The following is a 21,950-nucleotide window of genomic DNA, read 5'->3' as shown; positions in this document are numbered from 1 at the left end:
AATGCTGGCGAGGTTGTGGAGAAATAGGAACCCTTCTCCACTGCTGGTGGGAATGCAGACTGGTGAAAGTACTGTGGAAATCAGTTTGGAGATTCCTCAGACAACTAGGTCTAGAGGTCCCATCCAACCCAGCTATCCCCCTACTGGGTATTTTCCTAGAAGATCTAAAAGCATCATATCACAGTGATATATGTGCACCTATGTTCATAGCAGCACAATTTGTAATTGCTAAAATGTGGAAGCAACCCAAATGTCCATCCTCCGAGGATTGAATAAGAAAATTGTGGTATCGCTTATCGGCCTTTTGGCTAAGATCAAGTGAAAATTGTGGTACTTTTATACAATGGAATATTACTCAGTTGTAAAGAAAGATAAACTCGAGGCTTTTATAGGTAAACGGTCACAACTAGAGACCATACTCATAAGTGAAATAAATCAAACATACATGTGCAAGCACCACATTGTTTCACTAGTGTAAAACCTGAGTTAATTTAAACTAGGAGGTATGATAGACATTGTGAAATGATAGGAAAGCACTGAAGGATCAAGGGTAACTGAGACGTGGGAAAAGAAGGGAAAGAATGAGAAATTTTGTATGTAGGTATATACAGGATAGTTAACATGGCTGTTCTACTGCCTTCTATTTCTTTGCTGAAAGAAACTGTCAATGAGTCCTTGGTTGATCAGTATTGCATGTCTATATCTGTTTTCATGACAAACCACTTTGAAGATATCAATATGTAATACAACAAGTATTGTTAATTCCCTACCACTGTGTTTGTATCTCCGTATTGTCTGTACTGTTCTTTTGCTATTTTGTAAAATGTTGTCTGTCTGTTAATGTTTTCCTCCTTTTATTTTTAAAATTAAAAAAAAGATAAATCCCAGGTAATTCCCTTTTTCATTTTGAGAAATTTGGGTCATTTGTTGGGGAACTTGTAACTCCATTTTGTTAGAAAATTCAGTCTTAACGGTTGTCTTGTCTGATAACTCCTTACTGGTGCTACAAATAAGGGCTCTATACTGTATTAGGTCTTCCATTTTGAAATATTGCTCTCTCAAATCTTGAGCTAAAGCTCATGTAAACCAATGGGGGCTATTACTGAAGCTCTGATATGAGATAGTCTAGGTATTGTATTAGCAAAATCCTGCTTATGGATCCTCTCATTCAAATGTGACAAATACTTGGAGCTAGAATCCATAGGAACAGAGAAGAAGGCATCTTTGAGATCAAAGACAGAACCATTTAGTGTCTCTAAACTCTGTACTAAAAGTCAACATGGATCTGCTATTAATGGGTGAATAGGTACCACTGCCTCAATAATTATTCTGAGATCATGTACTAGAAGATATTTTCTGATGGCTTGACTACCGTTAAAATGAGAGTATTACATGGAGAAGTGCATGGCACCAGCATTTCTGTAGCCAAAAACTTACAAATAATGGGTTTTAACCCAAATCCAGCATTTCTCTTAAGGAAATATTATTATGTGAAGGTATAGATTATGGTCTTTTAGCTAATGACTACTGGAGTGGCCTTGACAAACCTCTCCCATGTGCCATTGTATCATGCTTGAAGATGTATTCTCAGCAGAGACTTTGAGCTCCATGCCCTAGGGCTGTCTAGGTCTCTAGAAACTAGGACACAGGTTGCCAGAGGTATGAAAGTGGCCCTGAGTAGGAAGAGTATATATCCTCCAATTATTGGTGTGGGTTACTCCAGATCCCCATAAAGGCAGATTCAAAAACAAAATCTTCCAAATGACAGTTCAGAGTAGGGGTGTCAAAGGGGTCCAGTTAACTGCCCCAAAGTCCGCAAATTTAGAATGGGATGAAATCTCACCCAAGTAGGAAACTAGAACTGAAATGTCACACCAATGTCACAGAGGAATATAATTTGTTTGCCTACTATACTTAAAGTTACCCAATCCTCCTGCGAAGCATTTATGATACTGTAGTGTGGGAACATTGTGGGCAGCCTCAGGAAATGTAACACTCATGGTCTGTACCATACTCCCCTCCACAATGCTGAGGGTTGACCTAGTTCCTTTCTGGCAATGAGGTCAGTCTGTCTTCCAATGCCATAAATCATTTTTATCTTTTTTTAAATGTTAAAGCTAAAAGAACAAAAACATATTAACAAAGCAACAGACATAAAAGAATAAAGGAATACAGAATTTCTGACAAGGTGATAAGAAATTAACAATGGTTTCTCTATCACATATCATTATCTTCAAATTGGTTACTCAGTTAAACAAATATAGTAATGTAAGATTGATCATACAATTAAACATTAACTCTTCCTTTACCTAAAGCAAGAGAAATCAATAGTACAATTACCTTAGCTATCTTGTGTATAATGCCAAAATTCTGTGCATTCTGACAAGTAGAATAAGGGCTAGATAGTTTCTCAGTATATTTTGTTGCCCAGTGTCCTATTCACTTGCTGGTGAAACTCTCTGAGTTGCTCCCATCTGGATTTTCTTAGATTCTCATAGAGTTGTGAGCTTTGTCATGAACCTTATGAAATAGACCAAGCATGGTTTTAGACTATCTTTGTTCTTATCCAGTTCTCATTTGTACCCTGATTCATCATGGTTATGGAACACCAAATAAACTTCACTGACCAACTGACTTCTTTTGGTTTGTGGTCCCACTTGGAGTTTTGGGAACTTTTCCTAAAATGTGGAACTGACTGACTAATAAAATACTGCCTTTAGATAATCTGAGCTTCTCTAGACTCAGAGTTTAAATTAGTATATTAATGGAGTCCCTCTTCAAGCCAGTGCTAAAAAATAACTGGAATGTCATCAGAGCCCTGACTAAGAGATCTGAGCTTAAGTATCCCACGTCACATACCAGCTAAAATGTCTTTGAGGTATAATTTCATTTGACTTCTCCACCTGTCATAATCTGACTCAGGCCCCTACTGGAACTCAAGTAATGAAGCAGTTATCACTTATCAGAGGGGAAGCTGTAAATGCTTCATCACTGACCTGCTTGGCATCCTTGGTAATATTTATTCTGCTGAGCAACAAGTGATGTGAATGATTTGGATACCTTATCAGTTCATATCAAAAGCAATTGTTAGGATATGGGAACCAACAGCATATTTTTCTGCATCCCAGAAAATCTACCCAAATTTTCCTTGCTGACTGTAATTGAAAAAACAAGTAGCACCTGGATAGTATCACTGCTGTTCGCCACTGCTTTAAAGTGTAGGGTAGTTTTGAGCTTAAAATATTGAGTTTCCTGAATCTGGATCCATATTGTAAGTAGACCAAGGCCTGGTAAGGGATGCATCCAGAAGATGGGCTTTATTTCTTGAGGGTACTGACTGAGCAGGATGCTGAGCAGGTAGCTTGTGGAGAGGAGGAGCTGATAACAAAATCAACTCCTGAGGGATGATGACTCCTTGGGAACAGTTCAGGCCTGTGATAGAGGCACATAAAGGCTTGAACATAAGGCACCTGTGATCATTATTCTTGCTCCTTACAGTGAAGCCAAAATTGAAATACACCATTATATTTCAGGCTGCCAAGGGGTGATCGTGGCCCATTTTCTCCAAGTGGATACATAGGCCATTTTTTATTGAGCAGGTTTAAAAATGACTTCTTTAAAGGTCCTCGGTGTGGAATGCATTCCAGTGGTTAAGAAGAAATGCAAGCTGTAACTAAGAAGGAATAGATGAAGTTGCACATATCAGCAGAGTGGACAAATAAAAATTAGGTTCCAGGATTTTAGCAGGCCCATCCCTCAGTGAGTTGTCATTAGTGAATTACTGGGAACCTCACGTGAATCTCTTGATGACCTGAGGCTGTCAGCACCAGTTGTATGATCTGGAAAGCCCGCAGTTTTTGAGATCTACAAATTCTGTGTACGGGTCAGTTCCTATTAGTGGTGACCTGACAGGACCTCTCTTATTAGTAAGTCTATCCCTGGGTCACTACACAATATTGGGGACCTGGCAGGCTATCTCCTCAGAGCCTGAGTCTTTCAGCCACAGCAATGTGACCTATTAAAGCAAAATTTCTTGGAATCTAGCAGGCCTGTCACTGAGTCAGTCTCTATTAGTGGGGACCAGTAGGCCATATCCTGCTTATACAGCTCTCTCTGGGTCACTTATCCAGAGCAGAGACCTGACAGGGGATCTCTTGATAGCCTGGCACTTTCAGCCCCAGGGATAAGACCTGGTAAAGCTAAATTTCTTGGGATCTAGCAGGGCTGTCTCTGAATCAGTCTCCAATAGTGGTACTTCAAAGGTCATCTACTGATAGGAGTCTGTCCTTGAGACTGTCCCCAATGTGGGGAACCCCACCGGGCAACACCTGCCAGCAGGCCTGTCTCTAGAGGAATGTCATCTGACTAGATCAAGCCACAGAGCATACATATATGGTAACAAAAACCTCTAAAACAAAGTCAGGCAATCTGGTCAATGAGTGCAAAGACAGCACCCTCCCCACAGTAAAGGGGAGAGAGAGATAGGACCACTCAGCCTTGGCGTGAGTTGGAGACAGCAACAGGAGCAGTGAGTCGCAAACAGTGCTCCACACACTTTATGACCAGAACCATGAGAAAGGGATGTAAGTGCAGGATTTAAGCAGCCTTAGTGCAGCAGGGCAGTGAGTGGGAAGACAGCCCTCCACAACAGAGGAGAGAGAAGTGGGACCGTGCAGCTTTGGACCTTCTACTGTGGCAGCAGGAGCTGTGAATCAGCCAACAGATTTCCTAGGCTTCGACCAGGGGCATAGGAGGAGAGAAACCGCCAGCAAGAATGGAATAGAAGAGGCTGTGCAAGGACCAGGAGGGGCCACCTGCACATGGGATTCATAAAAAGTCTGGGCTGTCTCTTTCTGAAGGCACCACAGCAACTACAAGAGTGATACACAGAAAATCATGGCAAGGAGACATGAATGGGCTGCTGCGAGACATACAGAAAGTTGTGGGCTGAAGACTGTCAGCAGCCTCTACATCCGGTGGTCAAGAACAGCCCCAGCCTCACTCAGCAATAATCTTGCTGCAGACTTGTTGGGGTTACCCAGCTCAATTTTAGGTTCTGACTTGGACACTACCAATTAAATGTGGAACTCAGAAAAGTTTTATCCTTTTCCTTCTTTGTTTGTTCATTTCATTTTCCTTTCTTGTCATTTTCAGTTGCTTAAGTTTTTCTTTTTATTATTTGCTTTTTTTGTTCATATTTTCTCTATCTCCTTCATCAACTGTCTGATGTGAGTTTTGGATATTTTTGCATCAGTGAACAGTGTCTCTGATCTATCAGTTTTGCTTTGACATTTTTACCTCTCTCCTTTATTCTTTCTCTCCTGTGCTCTTCTCCTATTTCCAAAGCTTCGGTGACCATCCTTTGTCCTTTACTCTTGTTTCCACTGTATTTCTAATCATTTCTATCTGTGCTTCCTTCACATACCTCTTAAATTTCCCCACCAGAATGTAAAATCACTCTACCAATGGGAAATTCACTACATACAAGCTGTTCATTTGTGTTGAATTTTTTAATACTATAGACCTTGGACCCACGGTTAAAAATATGAATAGTAGTTACCACAGTTTTTAGTTTCTAGACTGTGCTTGATGCTAGGGATATTGCTAATTGTACTGCTTTAGGCGGTATGTCATACCTGTTTTAATCTTTTCTTCTCTCATATGTCAAAACTCTGATTGTTTGGGGTTATAACCATCACCATAGTACAGTACAAAATGTTGGTGTTGAGCTAAATAGGAACTTCCAATTCTTAATAAACTGAAAAGGTAGAATCTTGGGAAAGACACCAAAACCAAAACACAGCCACCCCTAGAAAATATCTTGAAGGAATAGGCATTGCTTAGGATAGCCTTGATAATAGTGAGAGAGCTATCTTGCATAAGAAATGTACAAATATCAACAAAGAAAACAAATAAAAATTTAAAAATAAAAGATGATAAGATGCAGAAGCAAATGGAACCACAGAACTCCAGCTCAACCTGGAAAAGTCCAGGTGACAAGAGACAAATGAAATCAGACGGCCCCTGCCTGAATTTTCTGAAATGGTAGGAAGAAAAATTAAAGAAAGATGAATGTGTTGTTTTTGTTTTTTTTTTTTTTTTTTTTTTTTTGGTTTTTCTCCGGTACCGGGAACCGAACTCACGACCTTGCGCTTGCCAGGCAGGCGCTTTTGCCGCTGAGCTAAATCCCCAGCCCCAAGAAAGATGAATGTGGATAGAAAGAAAGTCAGAGCAGAAATATTCTCTTAGGTAAAAAAAAGATGACAATATAAATGAAGTATCACTCATTTAATTTAGAAACAACACAGATAAAAGCAGAGGAGCTTACCATAAATGTCCAACATAGGGAAGAAATGGGATCCACAAAACAGATTCACACAGATATTGAGGAGATAAAGATTGAATCTATGCAGAGTCAGCTGAATCAAGGTTAGGAGAGAATATCAGGTCTAGAGACAAGGTTGTGTGATTATGCTAAGATTTCCTAAATATACCAATTAACAATGAAAAAACAATCCAACAGCTGCAAAATGATACAAAGAAAAACAATGATAGATTAATTGGAATCACTGAGAAAGAAGACAGAGCAAATGCCATTAAAAACCTACTCAGACAAATGATGGCAGAAAACTTCTCAAATATTGGAAAAGTATTTGACAGAAATAAGTAAGGCACATAAGCTCCAATTAGCCATGTTCAAAGCCAATATATGCCAACGCATACAACAATCAAGATATCACAACTTCAGCACAAGAACAAATTATTAAAAGCTGTTATTGAAAAAAAAACAAATCACCTATAAAGGAAAGCCCACCAGAATCACAGTAGACATCTCAACTCAAACATTTTCATCATGGAGAGGTTAGAGTGTAGTATTTGAAGTCCTGAAAGAAAGCAACCTCCAACTCAGATTGATGTACCCTGCAAAAGTACTGTGAAACTCATTGGAGGAATAAGATACTTCTAAAACAAAGATCTAAAAACATTCTTGACCAAGAAATCAGCTCTACAAAATGTTCTGAAGAATATTTTAGAAAGTGATAACTACAAAAATAATCTCAAGAATACTAATAGAAAGAAGCTACCAAGCAAGGCAAGTGATTACCCAGAGGGGAAGGACAGGAAAATAACATAAGGAGAAGCCAATACATATTAGTTATAAACAATGACAATTCACCAATCAAAAGAAACAAACTGACAGAATGGAACAAGAGCCAGGAAAGTCAAAGTGAAAAATACTTCATGAATCAAAAACCCAGATAAAAGCAGGAGTATCTATTCTATTTGTACACAAAGTGAACTTCAAGCTAAGAATGACCAAAACAGATAAAGGAAATCACTACATACTTGTTAAAAGAAACCAGCAAAAACAAGAGATAACAATCAGGAATGGATATGCACCTACTGTCACACAGAACTGTATGAAACAAATATTAACGAAAGTGAAAAATCAAATAAGCACTTACACAATGATAATGAGGGACTTTAATACCCCACTGCCACAAATAGATCAGTTAGACAAAAAATCAACAAAAATATATCAGAAGTGAATCAACCCTCTGAACAAGTGAACTTAGTAGATAGCTACAGAGGGTTCCTCCCCACAGCATCAGATAAACATACTTCCAGTTTTACCTGGAATGTTCTCCAAAATTAACCACATACCCGCTCTTAGAACAAGCTTACATTAATGCAAAGGAACTGAAAATACTTCAAGTACATTTTCAGACCATAGCACAATGAAATTGCAAATCAAAGATAAAAGAAACCAAAAAATTTTATAAACATATGGGATAAAAATTGGTTAAAGAAATTAAACAAAACATTAAACAGTATCTACAATTAAAAGATAATGATGAGCCAACATACAGGATGCAATGAAATAAATACTATGAGGCAAATTTATAGTGTTCAACTCTCACATCAGGAAAACAGAACCAGCTCAAATAAACAACCTAACATTCAACCTCATAGTGCTAGTTAAAGAAAAACAAGTCAAGCCCAAAGCTCATACAGGGGAGATAATTATAAATATCAGAGCAGTAATTAATGCAATAGCTATAAAAGTAATAGAAAGAATCAGTGAATCAAAGAGATGGTTCTTTGAAAGATTTAATTAAATTGATAAAGCCTTGTCTAACATGACGGAATTCCATGCAATTAGGAATTAAAATGGTGGAGTCAAAACTGATCCTCCAGAAATCTGGAAGATCATCAGTACCTTCCTTAAGAAAATTTATTTTAGTAATTGTAGTGGATTGATAACTGGTGGTCAACTTATAACAGCCAGCTGCACTGAGTAAGCACAGTGCTGGGTGTGGGAGGCCCACCTGAAGATTGTTGCCAGCAGAATAAGAGGCAGACCTAGAGAAGGAGAAGTTAGGCTGTTGGGAGCTGAGAGGCTGTTATGAGCAGAGAAAGGCTGTTGAAGCTGTTGGAAGCCGTAAGAAGCTGTTGGTTCCGTTGGAAGAGCTTGTCATGCTGGCTTTCTGGATGCACTTGGCTGTTTTAATCCTCCGAGGAGCTCAGGACCTCATTGACACTGAGAATGGCTTTGGTTCCCTTTGCGGGAGCTCTGGTCCTCACTTTAAGCATCGCTTCCTGGCTCTGGAGGGGAAGATGGTGCATTGCCCATCTCCTGGAGTAGCTTACTGTGTTAGATTCCCAGATGGGAACTCGGCCATCTTGATAATCAGTGGAGCTCAGAACTTCACTGTTGCTGAGGATGGTTGTGGTCCCTTTTGTGGGGAGCTCTGGTTCTACCGAGCATTGCTTCCTTGCTCCAGTTCAGATCCCTCAGCCTGCTAGCACAGATCCTTCAGTCGTGCTGGCACAGACTTCCTACATTCCACCACGGACCTATGGGCCTTCCCAGTGCAGATCCATGAAAAAGGCCTGCATGAAATATTTCATGTCTCTATCTGTTTTCATGAGAAACCACTTTGAAGATATCAATATGTAATACAACAAGCATTGTTAATTTCCTACCACTTTGTTTGTAACTCTGTATTGTCTGTACTGTTCTTTTGCTATTTTGTAAAAGGTTGTCTGTTAATGTTTTCCTCCTTTTATTTTTAAAATTTAAAAAAAAAAAGAAATGTTATCATAGGCTCTGGGCCTCCAGTTGGATTAGTGGGAGGCATTGTTATGAGCTCTAGGTATTCAGCTAGACTCGTGCAGAACACTTCCATGGGATCCAGGCCCTCAGCTGGATTCCTTGATCTTATTGTGTTTATAGATTTCCTACACTCTTTTGTATATCGTTCTTTGGGTGACTATTATGAATAATCATATAAAAGTATGTGTCCTGTATTATATTTTTCTCCCTTGCAAAACAAACCTCAAACTAACACAGTAATTGAGAAAACACAGAAGAAATGGATAGATTTGTTTGTACATATGAATTAGAAATTTGAGTCAAGAAGATACAAATATTCTAAATAACCCAGAATCACTCAAGGAAATTGAATATGCAATTAGAAACTTACAAAGAAATAAAATCCCATGTCCTGATGGATTCACTGGTGAATTGTACAAGAAATTTAGAGAAGATCAAGTGGCATGACTCCTCAAATACTTTAATGAAATTTAAAAAGAGGCTATACATCCAAAGACATGCATGGAAGCAAGTATCACCCTGAAAACAAAACCATCATAGGAACCAACTTAAAAAGAATACAACAGGCTAATCTCCATAATGAAAATTCTTACAAGTATATTCAGAAGGTCTGTGAGTTCAAGCACAGTCTGGGCAATTCAAAGAAAATCTGTCTCAAAAATAAAAAAAAAAAAAGAGGCCTGGGAGTGTAGCTCAGTGTAAAGGCCTTAATATCACACCGCAAAAGTATGAAATGACATCAGAATTGTTTTTCTGATTAGACAAAAGTGTACAGTATACATATAAAACACTATTGCTAAAATAAGATTACAAAAGATAGAGTATGCTTTCTTTGAGAGATAACAGCAACAATCAACAAATGGAATGAAATCAACCCAGAAAGCTTCTATATAGCAAAAGAATCAATTACTATAGTGAGGAGATAACATAATGGGAAAAAATGGCCTGCTATTCTTCAGACAGAGGACAAATATCTACAATATACAAATAAGTCAAAAAAATTAAACCACCCAAAATTCAAGATCCAGTGAAGAAGTGGACAGGAAAAATACACAGATACTTCCCAGTAGAAGAAATGCAAATGGTCAACACTATTTTTAAAAATGTGCATAATCTCTGGCCATCAGAGAAATGCAATTAATACAATGGTAACATTCCATCTTACTCTAGAAAGAACAGTAATCACTAAGAATTCAATCAACAAATATTAAAGAGGCTGTCGTGAAAAAGGAGCCCTCCTTCATTGTTGGTGGGAATGTAAGATGGTACAACAATTATAGAAATCAGTATGCAGATTTCTCAAGGAATTTAAATTAGAAATTCCATAATACCCAACCATCCTCCTGCTAGGTATCTCCCCCAAAGAATTTAAGGCATCATACTACAGCAATACTGGTTTGTACACAAATATATATAGCAGCACAATTTGCAAAAGCTAAATCCTGGAAAAAGCCTGTATACCAGTCAACAGATGATTGGATAAAGAAAATATGATATCTATATATAATGGCATACTGTTCTGCTGTAAATAAAAATAGATTTGAGACATTTATAGGAAGATGGATGCACCTGGAAAATATAATGTTTAGTGAAATAAGACAGACACACAAGCTTAAATACCATATAGCTTCCATCATTTGAGTAATGCAAAGTACAAACAAAGAGAATAATGAGGATGGACAGAATGGGACAAGGAGATTGAAATATTACAGTAGGTAAGTCGTCCAAGGAAAAAAGTTTGAGGAGAGAGGAAGGGAATGGGAAAAATTAGAATAAAGTTAAACCTTGTACAAGAACCTAACAACCTAAATTAATGTGACTATTATGTGACCTTACATGGCCTGTGATTAATAATATTGACAAGAATGAAAAAGGAGATGAAGGGGCTGAGGAAGGGAAGGGGAGAAATCAGAAGGGGAATAAAGAAGGAAAGATGAGGTATGGACATGGAACCACTCCTCAAGATGACTGTAAACTGCATGAACTGAAAACATAAATGAAATAAATTTACAAGATGATGGCAGGGGCTAAGGCAAAGTTAAAATAAGCTATTATTTAATGGGTACAAAATATTTTCAGTTTGAGAAGATAAAAAGGTTCTGGAGATTGGGAGCAAAAACAGGTGCATATGTATAACACTACAAAACTATACACTTAGAGTACACTATACAGATACGATAGGGTACTAGCGAGCAATAACTTTTAAATTTGATTCATTTCTAGAAAAGTGGCTGAAAGTTGAGACCATAGTGTGAAATGAAATAAATCAGACACAGAAGTATAAATACAATATCAAATTGTTTCGCTTATATGAGAAACCCAAGCTATAAATAAATTAAAGATGAAAAATAAAGAGAAATGATAGGAAACCTGCAGTTAGATTTTGGACATAGGAAGTGGATATGAGGATGGGGGAAATTGAAAATTAGGGGGAAGTAAAATGGATTGAAATGTGTTGGGGATATACACCAATCTCCCACAGTAAATATATATTATGTATAATAAACATATACTAATATATCATACATGTTATAATGATTTTTATCATGAGACTATTAGTCTGCTTTCTTCTATATTTCAAGTATGAAAACACATATATGTTTTGAAATAATTTTAAAATTATTAAAATGGTAAATTTTGTATATGTATATTTCACCATCATTAAAAATAACCATTAGCAGGATATAAAATCAACACACAAAAGTCAGTATTGTTCCTGTAGCAAATAGGGAACCCACAAAGAAATAAATCAGAGAATGAATTGTGTTCAAAAGAGCTTTCAAAAATTTTAAATACTTAGGCATCAACCGAACAAATAAGATGAAGGCTTCTACATTCAACGTTAAAAATACTGAAGAAAAAATTGTAGAAAACATCAGAAAATGAAAGACTTCCCTTGTGCATATATCAGAAGAACTAACAGTATGAAAATGGACATACTACCCAGAGAAATCCATCAACTGCATGTAATCTCCATTTAAATGCCAACAAGGTTTAGGAATATAGCTCAGTAGCACAGTACCTGCTGGGCCAGCACAAAGCCCTGAGTTTGATTCTTGGGGCAAAAAACAAAACAAAACAAAACAAAAAAGGCAAAAATATGCTTTACAGAACTATGGAATGCAAAACAGCCAAAAAAATTCATCCAAGAGAAAAGGAACAATGCTAGAGTCATCACTACACTGGTTTTTAAACTGTACTATAAAAACTGCATAGCACTGGCCCAAACACACAGATGCAAACCAGTGAAATAGAACAGAAGACCCAGAGAGAAAATCCAGGGTACTACAGCCATCTCATTGTTTACAAATGGCCAAATACATTGGAGAGAAAAGACAGTTCCTCACAAAAACTGTGCTAGACAAACTGGATGTTCACATGAAAAAAATGAAACTCAATCCTTATCTCTCACCCTGAACTAAAATAAAATCAAAATGGATCAAGGGATTCAGGATCATGGAGGGCTAGAGAGAGTAGTGTTCTCAAGATGTTCAGAAGATACTCACCAAGGTTTGCAGGAATTTGGATGTGAGGGTGGGGTGGAGTGGCGTGGGGACAGGTACATGACAAAACCCAACAATGGGTAGGTCAATGAAGGAGAAACCCCGCAGATGAAATCTAGTAACTGGGGTATGCTGAATAAGAACAAGGGCCACTTCTCATCCCACTACTGCTTACAGTCCACATCCCTCCAACATGCCATCTTGGGAAGGTTCAAATCCCTCAAGAGAAGAAGTTCAGCAAAGTAGCTGCCAGGGTACTGATCGGTGCCCAGCCTAGGAGCTGCCACTGTGCCAACCTTTCCTAACTCTCCTCCTGCAGAGCACGGGACCCAGTGACAAGATATTTTCACTAAGAAAAGTGGAATCCACAGAAATATTTAGAAGACAGTGACTGCGTTAGGACCAGTGATTCTTAGGGATAGAGAGGAACGAAGTGCACTGTCCTAGTCAAGGATGGGGAACCAGACACTGAGGAATCTGTGAGACAGTGAGAATCACAGAGGTGTGCTGCAAGTAACTGTGACCAGGAGAACAAAAGGTGGAGAAAGGACACTGAAGTATTGATACAGTAGGTCCTCTTCCACCACCCTCCCAAACCCCAGAGAGTTCTGGGCCTATGTGTGCTCTCTCCTGCTGATCGCCAGCTGCCACTGGATTCCTGGTAAAGGGATCTTTTCTGCCTATCTCATCCCTGAATTCACAGGGTGGAGAGAAACTTTGTGAAGGTGAACATCTGGGACAAGGAATCATTGAGAGTAGAAAAAAAAATCAGGTCACTGCCTGTGGAGTCTATTTCCAGATACCCCATAGAAACCACAAAATACCACAAGTATAACTGAAATTTGAGATGGGTGTGTTGGCCCAGGATTGTAAACTTAGCATACAGACTGCTGAAGCAGGAGGATCACCATGAGTTCAAGGCAATGTGCGGTTACATAAACAAGTTCAAGGCGAGTCTCCACTACATGAGGAAACATTGTCTCAAAAGAAAAAAAAAAAAAAAAGAAAAGAAAAAACAAGAAATCTGGCATGCATAAGTATTATTTTAAAGAAGGAATAAAGGGGACACAGAAAAGCTATCAGAACACTGTGCAGCTTCAGGGATGCTGTCTCCTGCTTGACCACAGGGGATCACTGAATTTGCTTTCCAGAAAAATCCTGAGTGGAACTGAGACATAACCGAAAGCGGGAAGTATGGAAAGTTGAAACAGGTGAACTGAGTGAATAAAATAACAGAGCCTGTGGCAGAATCACAGCTGGAGAACCTGAAGTTGCTCAGGTTGCTACTTGTCATGGGAAGAATACTGGCAACTTGCCACAGCATTGTGACAACAACTGAGGCTTCTGGAAACAGAGGCCTGATATGTTTATTTTGTGAGGATTGTGTGTATGTATGTGTGTGTGTGTGTGTGTGTGTATGTATGTATATGTGTGTGCTTTTTCAGTTGTTTTTACCTACATGCCTTTCTGTATGTGCTTTCATGGGTATAGCAATGTGTATACATTTTCTGTGGTTGCTGGTAAAACACTCCTCGTACTTAATCCCATATACACACTCTAAAAGCTATTTCTGGATGTTATCTAACATCACTTGATTAATATTTTGATAGTTGGATACAACCTCCCATTTCATCTCTCAAATTTCATCTACAAATTTATCCTTCCCTTATCTGTGTCACTTTCCCCAAACACATTGCCTATCTGTTATCTCTTCCATAGAATTTTTTCTCACTTGTCTTTCTTGCCCTCCATTTCCACCTATTCATTTCTTTTATACAAAAACTCTTAAAATAAATTGAAGGCTGCAGCATGTTGACATTCACATTATGTTTCTCCTTCACCAGGGGATGATCCTTAGGATTTCTAAAATTAGAGTTTCCCTTAGGAAATTGATCAGATTAATAATGCTATATCTCCTTTGCTACCAATGTAAAGTCTCTCCCCTCCAGTCTTTCCTCTTACCATCTCAAACACTAGTAAATCTGTCTACCTACTCCTGCTTTTCTTCAAAATGAAAGCTATTATAAAAATTTAATTTTTCCTGCTTTCCTATTTTAGCATGTATATGTTCATGAGCAGTTGTACAGGAATGCTTGCTAATGATCACTTTTTTTTCTATACTGTCTGATGTCAACCAACAGGTTTTGCACCATCAAAAGTCATTGTTTCACTCTTCGTTTTTTTTTGGGGGGGGTACAGGGAATTGAACTTAGGGCCTTGTGCTTGCTAGGCAGGGGCTTGTACCACTGAACTATATTGCCAGCCGGTTTCAATCTTCTAACATAGAGTTTCTGATAGTTAATAAACTGGATACAATCACAGTGAAGACTTTCTTACACTGTACTCACAAATGCCTTTATTTCCCTCTACTCCCACAAACATCCTTCAAAACTCACTCTCTTAGTGGATCTTTCATGGTATAAAAATAATATCATCAAAAACGACATTCTACAGTATCAATTTTTTTTGTTACTTTTGAGTCCCCCTCTTTTTCTCATTTTTCTTCTTTATTATAAAAATAATTTTCTCTGTTATCTTCTCCTATCTCCCAGAACTTTCCCCACTATTACTAATCCTTTCTGTTGGTGCATTTGGAAAGGGTATAAAATTTGTGAAAAGTTTAGGACTCCACTAACTCCAAATGATATATCACTATATGATTGACTGCTTGGATGTTAGTATTACCAGTAGTTGTTCTCTCCTTGAAATTCAGTGCTAGGAACCAACATTTTCTCTTTCAATAATTTGAGTAGATGTCTGTACTCTAAATCACACCCCAAAGCTAAAGACACATCACAGGGTAAAATAAACTTACTAAAGAAATGTGTACTAGAGAGGCAGAGATTTGGAGCCTGACTGATCCACAATATTTAATGAAGAAGTACAAGAATCACGAGAAAGCAAAGCAAAAGGATGCCTCAAAAATTAATTATTGCCCAAAGGACAATGTCATGAGCACCATAGCAGAAGAAAGTCTGAGGCAAAGAACTCAAAAGTCAAAAGTTTGAAGAGATCAGGGAATAATGTATGATGAAATTACCAGGATGGTCCATGAGTGCAAAGAAGATATAGACGGATAAAGGATTTCATTACTCAGATTTTCCATGAAATTGAAGAAAACACAAAAAACTGATTGAATTAGAGACAATAATGAGGAATATAAATCACAACCTAAGTAAAGAACTATAGATTCAGCCAGGCAGTTGGCACATGCCCATAATCCCAGCACTCGAGAGGCTGACACAGGAGAATAGCACGTTCAAACTCAGCCCAGACAACTCAGTGACTGAGCAAGACCCAGTCTTGAAAAAAAAATAAGGCAAGTATATATATGACTGGGAATGTAACTCAGTGTGAAGGTACAGAGTTCTATATCTAAGACCAAAAGGAAAAATTTGTGGTTATGAAAAAGAATCAAGTAGAAATTCTGCAAACACAAATATTATTGGAAAGCCATGTGTGTACATAGAACCAATCAGGGAGAGAGTATCAGGACCCCAGGATAGGAACTGTTTCACTGGTACTTTGGTACTTGCCAATCATTGGTTTGGGAAAGCACAAGTATCAAAGAAAACCTATTCTCGCTGGAATGGGGTAGCAGCTTACAAAAGAGTCAGCACCAAAATGTCCTAACTTGTATGTCAAGTACTGAACAAATGATGCATAAGAGAACCAACTTTTTGCATCAATATGTGTCACGAATCAAATTTGATAAGTTTCAAAGCCATTGCATTCCAAAGATTACTATGGTAGATCACTTGCTCAGTGGAAATATAAAAACAAGAATCCATGAAACGTGGATACAAGAACTAGATGATGCTAAATGTCCAAGTTGATGAATTACCCGAGTCAAGGTAGGTTTGGAAAAGAAAGTAAACTTATAAAAACACTTAGCAGAAGGGGCTGGGGATTTAGCTCAGCGGCAAAAGCGCCTGCCTGGCAAGCGCAAGGTCGTGAGTTCAGTTCCCGGTACCGGAGAAAAAAAAAAAAAAAAACACTTAGCAGAAATGGTTGCAGAAAATATCCAAAATCGAGAGACAGAAATGAGCATCAAGTAAATGAGGCATGTACTCCCAAATATATATGTTCAGAAAACACTCCATAAGACATTGTAGTCAAAATTCTACAAATTCGTAATAATGACAGAATGAACGCCAATGGAGCCTGACGTCACCGCAGGCGCCGGAAGTGCCTCCTAGAAGAGCGGCTCTGGAGGCCATAGCGGCAGCGGTGGTAAAGGTGTCCTGAGGAGTGCCCTGTTAGCTGGCCTTCTGGTCTGGTCTCCCTGAGTCGTGTCTGACTGAAGACATGACATGTGGTCCGATGGAAGTTATGACCGTGAAAGAAATACCAGAGAACAGGTACTTCCTTGGAGTCATCCTAGCGATGGCTGCCATGGAGAACTTCATAGTGTGCCAAAGAAACCGCCACTACTAGGAAAGAGACCACCTCTCCTAGGAAATAGACCACCACTGCTAGACAGACATGGTGAAAGAAGCTATAGTAGATATTTCAGTGATGTTGATTACCAAGAACATGAAGAGGACCGCCATTTTTCTCATGAGCGAAGAAGTGTTCCCCCTCAGAGAGAAGATCAATCTGGCTATCCATGGTCAAGATACAATTATTCTGCAAGCTGCCAGAGTGACAACACTAACATAAGAGATGATGACTTCAGAAGAAAATATTTCTACTCTTCCCGTTATAGGAGAGACCAGTATTCTGATACAAGGGATCCTCCTTTTTGCCAAAAATCACCCGTAGGCCAACAGAACCATGCAGTCATTAATATTATGGCACAGACACCACCAGTGCTGGAAAAGAGACCTCCACTGGTAGACAGACCTGGGAAGGGAAGCTACACTAAATATTATAGTGATGTGAATTCCCAAGAATATGGTGAGGGCCGTAGTTTTTCTCATGAACGAAGAAGTTGCCCACCTCAGAGAGGAGAGGATTCTGACTATCAGTCGTCAAGATATGATCATTTTGCAAGCCGTCAGAGTGATTCCATGTATATGAGAGATGGCTTCACAAGAAAAAGTGCCTACTCTTCCCATTATACGAGAGACCAGTCTCCTGGTACAAAGGATCCTCCTTCTTTCAGAGAATCATGTGTAGGCCAGACAGAGTCTAGGCAGAACACATCTGTGTCCAGTGTCAAAAGCCGAAGCTGCTCTGCAGTCCGAAATAAGTTCTACACTTCCCACCAGCCTCAGCATACAAGTAAAGAGAGACAGGTCCAGTCTTTGAAAACACCAAGATGCACTTCACTCTCAAGTCCAACAGCAGGTCCTTCATCAAAGGTGTTATATGAACACAGCAAGATAACTGAGAAGGAACATGCTGAGGCTGAAAGCAAGAGCTCTGAGGAAAAGCACCAGGCATCAGAGGAGCAAAACTTGCCTGGGATTTCTGAGGTCCAGGTGCAGCCTGCAGCACCGTTAGGCACCGAAAAGCCAGAGGAACCAGAAACCAATGCAGCAAACAGTACAAAATTACTTGAAGATAGTCAGCTCAGCGGTTGCCCAAAGGCAATAGCATCAAAGGTGGAAGAGATTCAACAAACTTACCGACAGTACAGTGAAATTTTCGGGATGGTGGTGAGAAAGTTCATTGAAAAAGATCCTTCTCTAGAGAAGCCTATACAGCTTGCACTGAGGAAGAGTTTAGAGAAAATAGGCGAAGAGTGTGTTGAAGAACTCAAGCATTTCATTGCAGCGTATGAGACTTCTATTCAACATTTTGGAAAGCCTGTTTAGAGGACACAGTGGAGAGGCAAAAAAAAAGTGTTTCTAGATTTTTTTCCTGGACTGTGTAGATCCATACTAGATGGAATTTTTGTGATGAAGAGAAATACTTTGTGCCTTTTCAATATCAAATAAATGCTTAAAGCAATATGTGTAAAATATTTCAGTTATCATTTCTTCTACTTGTAGAACCTACTAATCCATATTCATCTTCCACCCCCACAAGGATGGCCACAAGTTAATTGCTTAGGCTTTGAAGAAGGGTTTCTGGATGGCAGCATTCTGTACTTATGTTGTATAGTCTCCCAACTGTGTGATTTGTTTGGTCACCTGAGTGTGACTTACAGGTTGGAGATAGTTCCAGCTAAATCTTATTAGTATTTTTCATTTCATAGACAGTGATACCACCGGGAAATATTGCAATTCTGAGTTTTGATTTTTGTTAACTTGTTTCTTGCTTGTCTTAGGCTTCATAAGTTTTAGTATGCTAAATTATGCTGTCATAACAAAGGGAATACTTTGGTATCTTAAAGAATATTTGTTTTGAGAATAATTCTCACTCAGTGAAAACACAGCTTCTGAAATTTCTAAAAGACACCAGAATGAAATCTTTTTACCTTAGTAAATGATCCCTCTTGTCCCTCCCATAAAACTATTCCTAAGGCTGTTAACCACACTAATATCTTAGTTTCATGTACAATCATAAAAAGAGTAGTAATCTGAGATGGAAGGTCTGGAGTATTTGAAAATCTTTTGATCAACTGAAGAAACAGTTTAAATATATAAGTACTAGGGTTTTATTTTTATAAGCCCATATTCTCTACATCAAAAGTGATTAATAGAATGCTTAGGATGAAATCATTTACAGATTTTTTGGAGGGTTACTTTGTTATGTTTTGAGTGTTTTATCTGTTGCTTTGAGAGGTACTTGTTCTTTTCTATATGTTCCTGGAAAAAACACAGAAAAATATGCCATAAGCGCAGTACAGTACCCCTTACTAAGCAGTCTGGGTAAGTAGTCCTTCATAAGTGAGCCGTCCTGATAAAAATCTTAACTGTGACTATTGGGATGGTTCACTCATTTGCTAATCACTACGAGGACCACACTGGCACTGAAGCAAAACACCAAACTTTTTGGCATCAGGTAACGAGTCATGTTTTGTTGTTATTACTGGATTGGTTATCTTGTTGTCTTCCTATTCCCACTCTTTTGACGTTACTTTTACTGGTCGCTTGATATTATCTGAAGAACTACTCAACAACACAGTAAGACTGCATTAAAAGTGGAAAGAGCAGTATACTTTTAATGAATCCTAAGCCAAAAAATGTGTATTATGCCATTTCACATTTTTACATACTAATTTAGGATATTTAACGTTTTTGAAGTTTTTGAAGTGAGTCCATCTTAAATTTTTATTCTTGCCATTGAGATGTAGTAGTTATCTTTTATGATACATAAGCCAAATGAAAACCCATATATGATTCCTGATGGTCTTTCTTGTAGAAGAGAAATTGTTGAAGTAGTCTTCAGAAAGACTGAGAGGGTATTCGCAATGTTTCTTTTTTCTATAAATATTATAGGCCCATGTCTCATTTCCCTTGTTCAAGGTGTCACAAGTTAAAAACAAAATCTGACAAACTACCAGAGGCATAAGAATTGTTCACTTTGTTAAAATTTTTTAGAAAGTCATGCTAACATATATTTAGCTATTGGTTTCACTAGTAATTTCTTGTGTTCCCTCAAATTGCATTCAACATTCAAATTTATTTATACTTTGCTTTCAGCATTATTATGGTAGGCTTTTCAGTGTTAATTTTTAAAAATATATTGTAATGCTTCATTTTGGGTAAATTCAGATGTGTAACATAGTATATATTTTGCAAAATGTTCTTGATTGAAGAGATCTATTTGTAAATTATCCATTGTTTTTGCATACACCCAGTTGATGTGATAAAATTTTCACTGTCTTTCCTGAAGCCTTGATGATCAAGAGGAGGAAGCAGATATTTTAAAGCTTTCTATGAAGTTTGAAAGTACAAAGTATAGTAACTTAGTTAAGAAAAAGAAAACCAGTAGAGATTAGTGTAACTCATAAAGGCAAATCTATCAGTATAACAACATAGTTGTAAAAAAAAACCCTTAATACTCAAGAGAGTTTAGAGTAATGTTTTTCAACAACACCTCTTAAGAAATCAGGTTGCATCCAAGATTATTATAACTTGGAAAATTAGCTTTCAAAGCTGATGGTGTCCCCTTCGCTTCGGTTCCAGTGGCAGGAGGGTCGTGTAGTCTCGGAGGCGCTGCGGAGACATCCAGCCCAGACAGTTCTCCCTCCCCAGGCCTCTCTCTTCCTGACCCCGAGTGTCCTAGCCTCCTAGGCCTGTCCTATCCGATATTGTGAGACAAGGTGAGAGCAGGCTCGCGGACGGTAGTCACGCTGAGGAGCCGCAGTCTCTGCCAAGGTGATAGAAGTACAGACAACTGATTCCCAGAAACTGCTACACCTGCTAAATAGCCTGTTCCAACAGGAGGCGAGAGGTCAGCCAAAGGTCTGTGCCTTGAGACTAATTGAATCTGCACATGGTAATGGCCTCAGAATGGCTGCAAGACGAAGGGACTTTGAAGTAAAAGATCTTCTTAGTCTAACTCAGTTCTTTGGCTTTGACACGGAGACATTTTCGCTAGTTGTGAATTCACTGGACAGATTCCTGTCTAAAATGAAGGTACAGCCCAAGCACTTTGTGTGTGTTGGACTGAGCTGCTTTTATTTGGCAGTAAAATCAATAGAAGAGGAAAGAAATGTCCCATTGGCAACTGACTTGATCCAAATAAATCAGTATAGGTTCATGGTTTCAGATTTGGAAATCTGAATTGGAAATTTTCAGAATGGAAAAGATTGTATTGGAGAAGGTATATTGGAAAGTGAAAGCTACCGCTGCCTTTCAGTTTCTACAACTCTATTATTCACTCATTCAAGAGAACTTGCCATTTGAAAGGAAAAATAGCCTACATTTTGAAAGACTAGAAGCTTAGCTTAAGGCATGTCACTGCAAGATTGTATTTTCTAAAGCAAAGCCTTCTGTGTTGGCCTTACCTATTACTGCACTGGAGATCCAAGTACAGAAGTGTGTAGAGTTAACAGAAGGAGTAGAATGCCTTCCGAAACATTCCAAGATAAATAGCAGAGATCTGACCTTCTGGCAAGAGCTTGTATCCAAGTGTTTAATTGAATATTTATGAAACAAGTGTTCCAAGTCAAATGTTCAAAAGTTGAAGTGGATTGTTTCTGGGCATACTGCGTGGGCAACTGAAGCATAGTTACTATAGAATAACTCACCTTCCAACTATCCCTGAGGGGCTGGAGATTTAGCTCAGCGGCAAAAGCGCCTCCCTGGCAAGGTGGTGAGTTCGGTTCCCCGTACCGGAGAAAAGCCAAAAAAAAAAAAAAAAAAAAAAAAAAAACCAACTATCCCTGAAATGGTTCCTTAATTGATAAATTTGTATGTGTTTCTCTGTATAGAGAAAATTTGTATGTTTTTCTCTGTATAGAGAAAATTTTTCTACAACTGAAGTTCTGA

General features: G+C 38.4%; 2 pseudogenes; both read left to right on the top strand.

Annotated features, from left to right (window-relative positions):
• The first annotated feature begins 16,820 nt into the window (after nt 1-16,820).
• Nucleotides 16,821-18,515, top strand: LOC102014941 (annotated as a pseudogene).
• Nucleotides 18,516-19,440: 925 nt separating this feature from the next.
• Nucleotides 19,441-21,742, top strand: LOC102025042 (annotated as a pseudogene).
• The last annotated feature ends 208 nt before the right edge of the window (nt 21,743-21,950 follow it).

The sequence above is a fragment of the Chinchilla lanigera genome, unplaced genomic scaffold, assembly GCF_000276665.1.
Source record: "Chinchilla lanigera isolate Chin_1 unplaced genomic scaffold, ChiLan1.0 scaffold00128, whole genome shotgun sequence".
Lineage (NCBI taxonomy): Eukaryota > Metazoa > Chordata > Mammalia > Rodentia > Chinchillidae > Chinchilla > Chinchilla lanigera.
Note: the sequence above shows the minus strand (reverse complement) of the source record. Positions and strands in the feature narration are given on the sequence as shown.